General features: G+C 45.4%; 1 long non-coding RNA gene across 1 annotated transcript; it reads right to left on the bottom strand.

Moving 5' to 3' along the window:
* Positions 1-9,316: 9,316 nt before the first annotated feature.
* LOC148880003 (uncharacterized) lies at positions 9,317-10,357 on the bottom strand. The gene is made up of 2 exons (XR_016105838.1): positions 9,946-10,357; positions 9,317-9,874 (listed from the first exon to the last, which is right to left on the bottom strand). It is a non-coding gene; the product is annotated as an uncharacterized LOC148880003 (long non-coding RNA).
* Between the last annotated feature and the right edge of the window lie 4,712 nt (positions 10,358-15,069).

Genomic DNA, 15,069 nt, shown 5'->3' with positions numbered 1-15,069 from the left:
GAGCACCTCAGATCGGATAACATCAAATTGGCGCCATTCGTGAGAATGTACAAAAAGTCATTCCCCAAACCCCTTTCCGTGCACTAAAAGCATCCATACCTAAGAACGCATCCAACCGCTCTAGAGCCCGTTCCCCATCCTGTCATGTAGTAGAAAGGTCAACTGTGTCCTAGTCATGATGGAGACAATGGGCCAACCAGCTCGCACCCCCAAGTTACTATAGTCAATCCTTGCACCGAGTACCCCAAAAGGTGCCACGCAGGTCCACACAAGGCCCAAACCGACTATGAGCAACCACAGCCGCCCAGAAGACCTGGCTCCCCAGCTCAGCCTTGGTGCATAACACCTATAGTAGATCCCATCATTGTGGCATAGAAAGGAGTTAAGCACATTGAGATCGCATGGTACCTTAGGGTGAACCAACCGAAGACAATTGAGAAGTTCCTCAACTATGCTGAGAGGTTCATGAGCACAGAAGAGGCTCTCGGCTCCAAGGCCGAGATCCAATGGGGGGAGAAGAGGAAGAGAGAAGACGAAGGAGCTAGTAACAACAAGCATCGGTGAAGAAAAAGTAAGTCCCCGCATAAAAGGAGCAAGTCACCACCTCGGGGTTCTAGATCAGGTCGGCGATCTAGGACCCCTCCAGTTGAAAGGACTACCTACACTCCCCTCAATGCAAAACGAGGTGACATATTAATGACGATTAAGGATGTCGGCTAGTTCAAGTGACCACACATGATGCGAGGAGACCTGGGAACCAGGAACCCAAAAGTCTATTGTCACTTCCATCGTGATATCAGGCATAATACAAAAAGTTGTCAAAACCTCTGCGACGAAATCAAGGAGTTGATCCGTCGTGGATACCTGAAGAAGTTCATCTAGCATGAGGACAAGGAGTCAACAGATCGGCAAGCTGATCAAAGAAGGGAAGCTCCGGAGTAAAGCAGAAGGATTGACCAGCCACCTCGACAGTAGCCCCCACCACCAGAAGATAGGTCGATCCATGGGGTGATCAACATGACCATTGGCAGGTCCATCGTTGCAGGGTGTACTATAGCAGTAGGGAAGACATCAATTCGGGAGTTAGAACATGAAGAAGACCCACCAAAATGACCTCGGGTAGAAGAACCCATTTACTTTATCGAGGATGATGCACATAAGATCCAGTTCGGCAGATATCCTATTCCTAGAAGCCTTTGACAAGTTGCAGCTAAAGCAAAGCGATATGAAGCTAGCAGATTCGCCCCTAGTGGGGTTTAGCGATGAGATGGTCAGGCCCCTCAACCAAGTTACTATGCCAATCACAGCAAGAGCATGGCCCAATTCAGTGCGCTTTGAGCACACGCTTTTGGTGGTCTTGACTCCATCTCCCTACAACGCAATTTTAGGTCGGCCCATCCTGCATGCCTTACGTGTAGTAGTATCCACTTACTATTTGTCGATGAAGTTTCCGACGAGCTGTGGAGTAGGGGTAGTACGAGGCGATCAACTTGAATCACATAAGTGCTACGTGGCCAGACTAAAGGGCAAACCGAAGTTGGCGGAAGACGTCGAACTAGAGTCACCACTCGAGCACACAGAGGAGTGAGCTACCCCAATGGAGAAAACAGTCCAAGTACCAGTCTCCGATGCTAAGCCGATAAAGACCCTCCAAATCGATGCTCTATTAAGTGAACCTCTTTGGTCGTAACCGGTACATTTCCTACTTGGTAACTTAGATGTTTTTGCTTGGTCCATGGCAAAGATATCTGGCATTGACCCTATTATAATAACTCATAAACTTAATGTGGACCCCATAGTCAAACCAATTAAACAAAGAAAATGAAACCTCGCCCCGGAGCGGTGGTGGGTAGTTGATGAGAAGGTCAGTAAAATCCTCGTAGCAAACTTCGTTAAGGAGGTCCAATACCCGAGCTAGGTGGCCAACCCTATGGTAGTGAAAAAGGCTAACGGAAAGTGGCGCATGTGCATCGACTACACTGACCTCAATAGAGCCTGCCCGGAGGACTGCTTCCCCCCTCCTAGAATAGACTGCCTGGTATATGCGACCTTTGGCCACGAGTTGCTGAGCTTCATGGACTTTTACTATAGTTACAACCAAATTAGGATGGATGTAGCTGACCAGGAAAAAACTGCTTTTGTAACCGAAGTAGGGTTGTATTGTTATAAAGTAATGCCCTTCGGACTAAAAAATGCTAGAGCAACCTTTCAACGACTTGTCAATAAAGTTTTTAAACCTTTGATTGGAAATAAAGTAGAGTGTTATGTTGATGACATGGTCGTGAAGACCTAGTTTTCAAATTCTTTAATCGATGATTTGAATTGTGTTTTCCAAATTTTAAGAAAATCTAACATGAAGCCCAACCCGAACAAATGTGTGTTCGAGGTCACGTCAGGTAAAATCCTTGGCTATATAGTGAACCAACGTGGCATCGAAGCCAACCTAGATAAGATAAAGGCAATACTAGATATGAGACTGCCCCAAAAAATAAAGGAAGTTCAAAGTCTAACTGGTTGGGTAGCTGCCCTAAACTTGTTTATGTCCAAATCGGCGGGTGGCCCCTGAAGTGATTGAGCCAGTTAGCACGTCGGAGGCATCGGCCAGTGCGGTATTGGTCCTAGTCAGAGAAGGCCCGACTTAGGATGAGGAGCCCTGGATCTTCTACGTAGACGACTTGTCTAATTAGCGAGAAAGCAGTGCTAGACTCATATTGTATGGACCAAGCGAGGTGAATATGGAGTATGCTCTTCGGTTCAGATTCGAGGCATTGAACAACGAGGTGGAGTATGAGGTACTGATAACCGGGCTGAACCAGGTCAACAGCGACTACGAGGCTTGGGACCCCACCATGGCGGCTTACCAAGCTAAAGTAAGGGAACTCTTCCCGACCTTCCTCTCTTAGTTCATTTGACAAATACTGAGGTCCAAGAACATCGAGGTCGATGCCTTATCACAGTTGGTGAGCACTAGTGACAAAACAATGAGAACTGTGTACATAGAAGACCTGCCTTGGCCCAACATTCTTGGGGGGCAGAAAAGGTTACTCCCGTGTTGCAAGAAGAACCGAGTTGTATTGATCCGCTCATTGATTATCTACTCCACAAGACCTTACCAGCAGACCGCAATGCAGCTCGGAGGGTAGTTCATCAGTTAGCTCAATATGTTATTATCGACAGGCAGTTATATAGGAGATCCTTCACACTCCCCTACCTACGTTGCTTGCGGCCTTCGGAAGCAAACCAGGTACTTCACGACATCCATGAAGGCCTTTGCAGAGGACACTTGGGAGGTAGGGCCCTCGCCTAAAAGGCACTAAGGTAAGGATATTATTAGCCCACCATGAAAGTGGACGCACTCGAACTTGTCAAAAAATGCGATAACTGCCAAAGGCACACCAACATCCTCCATCAACCTGGTGCCAACCTGAAGTACCTGACTAGCTCATAGCCTTTCGCGCAATGGAGGATAGACATTCTTGGCTTGTTCCCGCCAGCAACCGAGCAAAGAAGATTCTTAGTCATTGCAGTTGACTACTTCACGAAGTGGGTGGAAGCTGAGCCCCTGGTAACAATCACAGCTCGGAATGTGTAGAACTTCTTCTAGAAGAACATAGTCTGTCACTTTGGACTACCCAAGATGGGGATACAACAGAACTTCACTTCGGTGGTGCATCCGAAGGCAAACGGACAGGCCAAAGTGACGAATAAGGCCATCCTTCACGGACTGAAAGCTCGCTTGGCGCGAGCTAAGGGATTGTAGGTGGACGAGCTATCCAGTGTCCTTTGGGCCTATAGAACGATTATCGAGACTACAATAGGAGAAACACCTTTCAACCTGACGTATGGAATGAAGGTCGTAATCCCAGTCGAGATCAAAGTACTAACCCTACAACTAGATGCATACGACGAGGAAGCAAATGACAATGAACTAAGAACTAACCTAGACCTGATTGAAGAAATACACGACCTAGCCTACATCTGAATTGCGGCCTACCAACAGCAGGTAGCTTGGTACTACAATGCCTGAGTCAAGAGACGCCAGTTCTAAGTTGGCGACCTGGTACTCCAAAAGGTGATGGTACTTGAGCCCAGCATAGGTAAGCTCGGGCCAAACAAGGAGGGTTTGTACAAGGTGAGATGAATGTTCGGAGAAGGAATGTACGAGCTCGAGACGATGGAAGGGAAGTAAGTACCCCGGGCTTGGAATGTTGACAACCTAAAGAGGTACTACTTATGAGCTCGTGAGTTAGACATCCTCTAAAATTTATCAAGTCTAGAAGACCACCAAGATGGTCAAGGCACGTATTGGAGAGTGGACTATGAGTTGCTCCCCAAGCCTAAGGGCTATGGTGCTGAGCTGATAAAAGACCTAGTCGCCTCTTTGGCATAGAAAATACAAGATCTAGCCGCCTCTTCAGCATGGGCAATACAAGACCTAGTCGCCTCTTCAGTATGGGCAATACAAGACCTAGTAATCCACACTTAGGAAAATTTTATGCACACTCGGAATTTTTGCACGTGAAGTAGGAACAAAACATATTCTCTTCATTCAAAAGGTAATTCGAGTACATTCAAAAAAGAGAGAAGAGAAGAAAAGAGACAACAACTTATCCGAGCCTATGTACGGGGGGGTCCAAGAAAAGAGGCAGCAAGTCAGTCATTATGGGGCTCCTCACCCCCACCTTTGGCATCTCTAGATGGGTCGGTCTCCATGGTGACCTCGACAGTTACATCTTCCTTGGTCTCCTCCGTCGCTTCCTCACCAAAATCATCATCACACTCCTCCTCGGAGTCTAGATCCTTCTGCCTCAGCGAGCATTTCATTAGTGACTTCGATCGTGGTGATGACCTTGAGGTCGAGGTCAGGGAATTAGTGCCGAATCAACCACCTACAAAGTTTGAAGCCCCTCTGGTATGCCGACGTGTCGATCTTCACCCTCTGCTTTCGAAACTCATCCGAACTCTTGTAAGCTTCGACGTCAGCCTTCTCAGCATCCTTGATCGCGTCGTCAAAAATGGCTTCATGCTCCTTCATAAGGGCCCCCATCTCCCCAGTCTCCCTCATCAGGTGTTCAATCAGCTCCTTCTGGGCTCGCACGTTGGTGTGTCCAGAAGCGTGTCGTTAAGCACTTCGGAACACTAATTTAATATTTATAAAACTTTTTCGATTCTCAAACAACTACAAACGTAGTAAAATTGTGAGAACGGGTCGTATCCACAAGAAAGCAAGGGAAAAACCGTTACGTGCTTAGATCTAGGAAAGAGAACACAAGTGGGAGTTGTAGAATTACGGAAATTAATTAATTAAACTGGAAAAATAGAATTCGAACATTGGTGAAAATTAAAAGGGCAGAAAAATAAATAAGTATAGAAATAAATAAATAAAAGAAACTAATTAAAATGTCTGTAATCCGATTAGAGGTAACAATCTTCGAATCTCTCCTTTGACCCTCGTACTTGTCGAGCTAGGTCTTCTGTCTTACCTGGCCGAATTTCAGATCTGCAGAAAAGAAAACGAAATTTAAATGGAATGAAAGTAAATTGTAGAAAAGAAAAATGGAACTGGAAATAAAAGAACAAAAATTAAATCTAAGACTAATGTAAATTGGTTGGGATCTGAATCCAGAGGTGGCAGTAGTGGCTTAGGTGAACTTCAAGCAAGAACCCCTCCTCTTGCTTGGGTGTCCTCCTCTTCCTCTACCCTTGAACTTCTCAAGATCAGCCTTCCGTCTTACCTGGGAGCAGAATCCAACCCCTTCTCAAGAGCCCATGGGTCCTTTTTATAGAGAATGGTGGACACAACTAGGATTAAAGAGAGAGAAGGGGGTGGCAACTGGGTTTTAGCAAAGTTATGGGCACCCTAGGGTTTCTAATGAAGGGTTAGGATGGTTCTAGGGTGATCCTAGGGCAGAGAGAAGAAGGAAAGGGTGCCAAATATTATGTAGGGCTAAGATTGAGCGCCCAGAAATGAATGGAGGAGATTGAGGCGCCTAGGGTTGAAAGGTGGAGATTAAAAGGAGTGGGTGGCGCCCTAGAGTGGATGGTTAAGATAGAGGATGGGGTGGAGGGCTGAGATCTAGTGGTTAGGGGCTTAATGGTGAGTATTAGAAGTTAGGTGGCGCCCTATGGTTTAAAAGCTACAAAGAGAATGCCCTAGAATGAATGATGGAGATTGGAAGGGGTGGAGGGTGGAGATTAAACATCTAGGGGCGGCTAGGGTTTGCTAAGGATGAAAAGAATGGCTTAAAAGGCACCCTAGGGTTTGCTAAGGAAAGGGGAGCATGCTAATATAACAGGAGGAGCGCCATTTTGGGTTTAGCAAATAGGAGGCGCCCTCCTATTCTCAAATTTTCACAAAAACACCCCCTCTCTCAGCTGGACTTCACACCAGCTTCCCAAAAACTGCAATTCAGCCATGAAACCTTCCCAGTTTTGCATAGAATTGCACAAATACCCTCAGAAGTCACAACATTGAATTTAACTAGGAAACGGGTATACTTTGACTATTCTAAGCCCAAAAATACCCCAAAAATGATGCCCTTATGGCATCAAAATACAGAGTTATCACACGGCATTCTCCAACTTATGGATTTGACCACGGGCCTTATTCAGTTCTCCTTGGGTACTTGCAGAGGATTCCTCGGCTGCTAGGGCCCTATTCAAATGCTGATTGAACTATCGCACAAGAGAATGAATTAAGGAATTCACCTACCAAAGAGAAGAAGAAAAAAATTTCTAAGTATCGAAAGAGAACAAGCAAGGAGAGCGAGCAAAGAAAATGAGCTCAGATACGTACCACCATACAATGACTGGTTGCCTTTTGCCCAAGCTGAGCAACAAGTAGCTCATAAAGATGAATGACCTCCTTGGGGAAGACCGCTTTCTTACTCTTGTGGAGACTCGACTTGGGGTTCATGATGCTCAGAGCCACTTCGGAGCCTTCTCCCGAAGAACTGACTCCGCGGGTGGCATGGAGCTCAGATGCTGGAGTCTCCTCGGGTGGGTGAGGCGGGGAACCCTTACCTCAGTCTCCTTTGATTAAGTTGATGATTGGAGGGTTCTTGGTAGCAACGGTATCGACGGCGGGCTGGGTAGCGATATCCTACGAACGAGCTCTTCGGGCAGCTTTTCTTTTCTTCTCCCTTTTCATACTCCCAAAAAGCTCAGCTATAGGAATGCCTTCCTTGATCCTTGTAGAAAATCACATTAGAATAACCGAGATAGTCAAAAACTAATTTAAAGAGAAAGACGAGTGTGTGCATCGAGGTGGCGACCTACTAGGAGGACTCAGCCCAGCTCTCATGAGTTTGTCTTCGGACAAAAAGACTTTTACTTTCAGACCGAGCTGCACCCAAGAACGGATTTCTATCTTTATCTCCCTATCTAACTAGATAATGGGGTCACTAATGGCCATCCTCCAGTGTGTCGGGAATGGCCACCCCCAGTGATGGAAACTGCAAAGTAACACCACTTCCAGGCTGGGACTTTGTTTAGGAAACCTTGCAAGACTTTATATCCAGGTCAGGGAGACATGTAATAATTGTGTTTTTCTTCTTGGGGGACATAGGCATAATTCTTTTTGATAGAGCATATTGAGCTAAAGTCTCAAGGTTTAGGGGTCTACCGTAGTTGTGGAAAAGGGAAATGATACCTACAATGGAACAGATAGAATTGGGATGGAATTGATCTATGGTGACATTGAAGAACTTGATGACCTCGATGATGAAAGGGTGAAGTGGAAATTGCAGCTCAGCCACGAGCTGCTCATTGTAAACCACAGCCTCATTGTGGTCGTGGTCCCAGGGGTATCTTCCTAGGGGGATGTTATACACATGGTCATCGGGGAACTTGTAGCGAGTAGCTAGAGCCTGGAGCCTTTCAGCCATCATGACAGAAGAACTGAAGCGATCCGGCCCCCGGGAGCGATGCGAGGTGGAGGCCTCCTTCTCGGAAACCTTACGGTCTTGCCTCAATGCATCTACACCAGACGAAGTGGAATTGGAACCGTCAACCAAAGCACTTGCCCCGGCAAGACCCAACTTCTCAACCCGAAACAAGGTGCCCACCTCAGCCCCGGCGAACTCACCACTTGTGTCAAAAAGACTATCAATGCAAATACTAGACATCTCGAGATAAAAAATGAAAGAAAAGACGAACAGGAGACGAAGACCAAACAACTCACCTAAGACCGAAGAAAGAACAAAGCGACCTCAGAAATAAGGGTAGATGGCACCGACCTAGAGATAGATGTGCGACCTCAAGGATTTTAGCACGCAATGTGTGGCAAAGAAAATGGGCCCCAAGGCCCCTATTTATAGCCATGATGATCGGACTTTGATAGTTGAGATCTACACGATCCAACAATTCTCATGAAAACTGGATGCACGCCTCCTAAGGTTGGAATCGGTTGAGCGTGTGTTTTGACGTCCACAAAATTTATAACCCGCATGACATCCACGCGTCCCTGACATGCGATCTGTTTTCCTAATCAAACCACATGAGTCATCGTGATCCAACTGTTGAACCAAACTCCGAACTGAAGGGAACTCGGGCCAAATCCACCTGGGCTTGTCATGAACTCCTTGCACCGGGTCGGGACCCCTGGCATGGGGAGTGGGGGGAAATTGATGAGGGGTGATTCGGCCCGACCTGATAAGCAGAGGACACGTAGACGCGACCTACCAGCTAGATGATGATTCAACGCCTCCGACCACCTTGGCAAATTGGGTCACCTCGGGTGTCTCGGTCACCTCGGATAGCACCGAAGTCTGGGCACCTCGAATAACCAAATCCGTTGAAGTGGCACATAGGAGATTCTAGAAGCCCGCCAACTATCTCCGAGCCTTCTAGGATCATACCGCGCAACCATAGGCCTCATCCTCATTCCGCCCGAATCGGATGGACACGATGAGCCTTATCATCCAGCACACTATCCACCTTCCAGAATAGGACGGACTCCTACTACTCAAGCCAAAGATCTCGAAGAGGTTTCGTGAGGCTTAAGGTGGTTCAGCTATATAAAGGCATTAGCCCCTTTGACCCAGGTACGCGCAATTAAGTTCATTCTAGCTCTCAAGTTTACTAATTTCCAACTCGCAATTTACTACTAAGTACTGACTTAAGCATCGGAGCGACCTCGTCGGGTTAGCCACCCCAAGCTCTCTGATCCATCTCTCTTGCAGTTTGACTGATCAACTCTGCAATCAACGTCCGAGCTGCTTTCCAAGTAGGAGCATCCAGATCGTGCACCATCAATCCCATTGACCAACCACACTCCGAAGCAAAACAAAAAGAAAGGGAAAAACAACATAGATCATGCTCGACAAAAAGATCAAACTTCCATTAATTAAAAGGTCCATACAACAATTGTAAGCTCGGCATACCGAGCTATGTACAACAAAGAAAAAAATCAATCCAAGTTGGATGTGCCATTTGTAGGGTTCACCTCCTCGAAGGTGGCCACACTGTCATTTGGGGCAAATTGCTCGATTGGCAGCGCCTCAACGTCAAAGGGATCGTACTGCTCCATGATCACGGCGATCTTAGGATGCTCATGCATGACCCTCCTCTAGCAACAAGAAAAGCCAATTTGCTAGGAGTTCGAAGTGTAATCACTGAGGGAAATCTGAAACTCCTCAGACTCCTTGTACCTAGCAACCGCTTCCTCCTTAGCCACCTTCCTCGCCTTGTCATAGTCCCCCTTGAGTTTGCATGCATAACTCTTCAGATGTCATATCTCTTCATCCTTCGTCGCCACCGCTTGTCTCAACTCGACCATCTCTGCCTGTAGATGGGAGAACTTACCCTCCCGAGCCTCAACCATTTGATAAAGGGCACACATCTTGTTGACCAATGTTGTCACCGTGTAGATGACCTGAGAAACACGAAGTCAATGAGCCCAGCCAAATAAACTGAAGAATAGAGGAGACATTATAGAAATCTTACCGCAATGGACTCCTAGATGGCGCTCTCTCCAACACTCTGCTTGTGTAGTCGCTAGTCTCTCTGCGGATGCCAAGTAGTAGAATGCCCCTAGCCAATTGCTTGAGTACGCCCTCGGTCTCCAGAGTGTCCTTCAATCGAAAACTCCAACTTGACTTATACACATCAGCCACCGGCTCTGTTAGACCTAGAGATGTGATCTTGAAACCTCTCTACAGCACAGACCTCGGTGGGGGACTGTCGGAGCCAACGTCCACCTTGTCTCCCTCAACCGGCCTCGATGTTTTGCTCAACTGAGGGTTCACGACCTCAAGACGACACTACTATTAAGCCGCCCCAACCTAGGCCACCGCCTCCCTCTATGCGACAGCCTACATGCGTTTGGTCCTCTCCTCCTCATCCATGATCATCATATCTGCCAGAAAAAATAAGTCAATCAAAGTTGAAGAAACAAAGAAAGAAGAAACACTTACAAAAGTAAGAATAGACTAGCTAAGGGCTCCATCAGCCTGGCACAGACCAACATTGAGAATGACATGTACTCCTGCATGTCGACCCTCTCTATCCTCCTGATGGACACTAACTCCTCCCTAGATAGCTCGACCTCGGTTGACACTTTCACCTTGGTCCTCAGGATTGACAGCTCAGCAAGGAATGACCAGCCCCCCAGGTAGCGCACAAAGAAGAACCCATCCTTCTAGTGTTTCATTGAGGGGGCTCTGATGAGCACCTTATTGTGTTGTCGAGCCGAGTAGTAATAGCCCTACTAGTGCTTCTTCAGGTACTGAAAGTATGTGAACATCGACAGGGTAATGTCTGCATCATGAATCGAGCAATAACAGAGGAGGCTAACTAAGTATCTAAAGGAGTTGGGCATCGACTGGACTGGTTGGACACAGTACCACTTCATCACCATTGCAATACCCTCACTCAAAGGAAACCTCAGCCCGGTTATCAGGTTGTGCTTATAGATGCAAAACTCCCCTAGTCGAGCCGAGGTAGCTCTCTCACCAATACTAGGGCACCTCAGCTCGTACTCCTTGGGAATACAATAAAGGGCCCTAATTCGGGCCAAGTTCCCGGAAGTCAGTATGCAAGGCAAAGACGAAAAGTGGTTACTGAACCGCACAGGGGCACTAGGCCCCTCTTTTGACACAACATCTACTTCGGCCTCGTCAGTTTCCCCAACCTCAGCCTCCCAAATGGCCATGGCCTCCTCCGCATTGGAACCTTCACCCTTAGGCACATCGAACTCAACCCCGTGGACATCAGTCTCAAGGACCATAAGCATAATGGCCTTGGGATGAGACCTTGGCTCAGATTCACTTCTTAGCGTACAAGAGCTAGACAAAGAGGAGGAACAAGAAGACGAGTTAGATGAAGATATCTTATCAAAGAGATTACATCGTAAAGCACTTAAAGCACCAACTGAGCACTATTTCAAGTCGAGCTTTTAAGATCACTCACTCAAAATGATAAAGTAAAATGGCTCTCCACCTCCCCTTTTATAAGGGGGACCAATGGTCCATATCAATCCAAATCAACAGTGCTAATTCAACGCCACCCTTCACATGCATACGACCTCAGGAAGACGAAATGATGCATCTGCCGACCCAAATCGGAAATGGCATGAGTGTTGAACCGGCCAGTCTGCCTAGCAAACTGACTTTACTTTGGGCCAATCAACTTGAAGAAATTAAAGTTTCTCAATCGAGGACCGCAAAACTCTTCCACACATAGTCGTGGCTGAACACTACACTCCTCGATTTTGGAATTGGGGGAGTGATTTTCGGGTGATGGTTGAACTGGCCAAGAATGCACAGCAATCTCCTTGGCCGCCCCCTCTCTCAAGCCATGTCAACATCACGTGTAATGGAAGAGCACGACTAAGAAGGTGGATCAGAATCTTTCGGCATTCCGCTTATAGCCTAGTGCCCCGCGGTGTTCGAGGAAATTGAAAATGCGGTAGGAGGCTTTATTGCAGCCGACACGAGCAATACGGCGTAGAGAAAACTCGATGCCCTTCGTCTACTGGTCTGGAGCAGGGCAGTGAAAGATAGATAAATGCTTAAAGCCAGTGATGGGGGTGTTAGTTATTTATTGCAAATCGCAGTAGAGGATTCTGAATCTCAGTTCGAAGGAAGAAACGCAAGGTTTCCGCTTCAGTACCCGGGTTCTCGCCACCTTTGTACTCCGTCGTTACCCGTAGGCTCTGTTTGGCAATCTTGCGGGCGGTGGTGGGATGTCTTCAGTCGGTGGCCTCCCCGTCCATCTGGCTGCTATAAAACATCGAAGAAAAAAGCGGAAAAACGCTAGGCGGAGGGCATCGTAGGGGTCAGGAAGGGAAGTAGAGTTGCAGAGGAGCTCGGCAAAAGAAGGGGGTGGAAAGACTATTGTCCTCAGTCCCAGGAACCGGGGGGTGGGGTTGTTTTCGCTGGAGTGTTCCAAGCAAGTCACAGAAGGCAGGATTTTCTGATTTTTCTCATTCTTTCAAAAGTTAAATTGTTTTACAAATTGGGGTATCTTTAGTTTCAATTTCAAATTTCCCCTTGTGGGGCCCAACCCGACCTATTCGGGCAAAACCGATTTCGCAATATGCCCCTTCTAGTAGCCTTAATCTGGGCCTGGTTCCCTTGTTGACAATTTGGCAATGCTTTGATTCCCTTAAAGTTTTTCAATACCAAGTGCCGGCGTGCTAAGCCCGACTGGCAAGGGGCGGGGGGGGGGGGGGGGGTCTCGTGAGAAGTTGAAGGAAGTTCTTCGTTCTAACAGTGCAAGCCAGGTAGACAGGGCTTAGCTTTGGACAGTTGTTTTTGGGTGGCTTTTTTTCCTGTTTTGGAAGGAGTTTTGGGGTCACTGTTAGTGTTAGGGATTGCTTTAGGCTTTTGCTTTCTGTTGCTGGCAAGCAAGGGAGTGTTGCTGGCTGCCTTTTTATGTACTTCTTGGACACATCTTTTTAATAAATTGATACTTTACTCTTTCAAAACAATGCAATTCAATTATGATTGTATTGCCTTGAAGCTATGTGATATATAAATTTTCAAATATAAATATATGGAGTTATTAATCTTCAGGCATAAGTTAGTAGCTGTGATGAAGATGGAAGGGCTGCCGGAATGACATCACTGAGGATTGTTGGCGCATTTAATTTCAAAGCATGTGCCGCAGTTCAGCCTGTCGTTGAAGAGGGTAGAGCTCAACGGGGCTGTGTTCACGCCATAGCCTTGGTTATACAAGTTCCCATATCCACAAGCTCCCCCTGTAGAGAAAGACAAAAAAACAAACAAAGCGTCAAATAAGAATTGGTAGTCCAAATAACTGGAGCAAGTGAGATCTGTGTTGGTAATGGAATGGTTTAGCACTTTCTTAATCAGAATGTCAAAGATATTGTTCTCGATTTTCAATGCTTCCATTGTATGAGCGGGGGTAGTGTGTTGTGGGTTCTCGTGGGCAGGAGATCCGTACTCGTTCAAAACTTGGTTAAAATCACTCGTAGAATCAGTTTGAAATGAGCTAAACAGGATGGAAATCCGGACTCATTCAAAATTTCTTTAATCACTCGTAGAATAAGTTTGAAATGAGCTAACAGGATGGAGAAGCGGACTAAACCTGCAGTTTTTTAGAATTCAAATACGGCAATGGCATGTATGTTTTGAAATTTGGGTATTGAATTGAGATTAACCCCAAAATACAAATTACTAATTTTTAATTTATCTAAAATATTTCAACACGTTCCAACATGATCTATATTCACATATCACATACATGATGGTCCCCAACCTCGATCGTAAGATGTGTGTGACACATATCTCTGATATGAATTGCTACAAATTTTGTTGTGAGCAGGTCCCACTCCACCCAATTTTTTGAGCTGACGTTCGAATTAGTTATTTGTGCGTCGTTGGAATGCTTGGAAGTACGTAGAGGTGTAAAGTGGGTCATGGCGGTTCGCCCTAAAGGTGAGCTGTGCCGTATTGGTTTGTGAGCTGCCATGGGCCATGCTGTCCTCCCCAATGGAAATTTTGGGGGTCGGTCCAGCATGGCCTGCAACCCAGGCCCAAGCGGGCCCGTGTCGTGTCATGCCAGTACACGGGCCTGGGCTGGGCCAGACTAGAAGCCGTGTCGTGGGCTTGGACCATGTCGGGCTAGGCCACCAGACTGTACTGTTTTTTTTTTTTTTTATTTCTTTTCTAAGTAAAATTGTAAAACTAAAATATTTAACTTTCCTAAGAACTTTGAAAATTATGAACTATTTAAAAAATTAAAAATGATAAATCTAAGTTATTTAATATATAAATGAAAAAAAAAACACTTAACCAAATTGAAATAAGAATGATGAAATAACAAATTGGAAGAAAAATAGGAATTATATTTCATTTAAATTTGAATGGTACAAATTAGTGAATTACAAATACAATGATTGGATCATTGCATACTTGGATGAATGGAATATAAAAATGGAATAAATTAATAAAATATAAAAAATACAATATAGTTACAAATTGAAAATACAAAATTACATTGTTACAAAATTAAAAATATATATATATATCAAATAAATTAAATAAAATTTAAAAATTTTACAATAATTTGAAAAAATGAAAAACTCTACAAGTAGTCAAATTCATGAATCACCATTCATGACTTTCATCATCTACTTCGGGTGAAATGTCCGATGTTGTATCATGCCCTCCCTTGTCTTGTAATCTATCTTATGCACCTAGTCAATCCTTGAAATAGATGCACATCTCTATGTTCTCATCGTTAATGTAGCTTCTTTTGTCATCTAGCACCCTAGTACCTGCACTAAAACAAGACTCCGATTGAACTGTGGATGCTGGAGGGGTTAGTAGATCACGTGCCATGGTGGCGAGAACTGGATAATTTTTCGAGTGTTTACTCCACCAGGTTAAAATATCAAAATTATTTGATACTTCACCTAAATTAGAAAAATTTACTTGCAAATAAAAATTAAGTTCAGTAAATGAACTTGTTGTAGAACTAGCTGATTTCTGCCTTCTACTTATTAAATAAAAAAGTTTTTCTCTTCTACTACTTGGCTCAAAGTTAGAAGGAGAAGAAGAAGAAGATCAACTCATATTCATACAAACTGTACATTTTAAATAA

The sequence above is a fragment of the Nelumbo lutea genome, chromosome 1 (genome assembly GCF_056320005.1).
Source record: "Nelumbo lutea isolate HS-2025 chromosome 1, American lotus-T2T, whole genome shotgun sequence".
NCBI classification, from domain to species: Eukaryota; Viridiplantae; Streptophyta; class Magnoliopsida; order Proteales; family Nelumbonaceae; genus Nelumbo; species Nelumbo lutea.
This window is presented reverse-complemented; position numbering and strand designations above follow the sequence as displayed.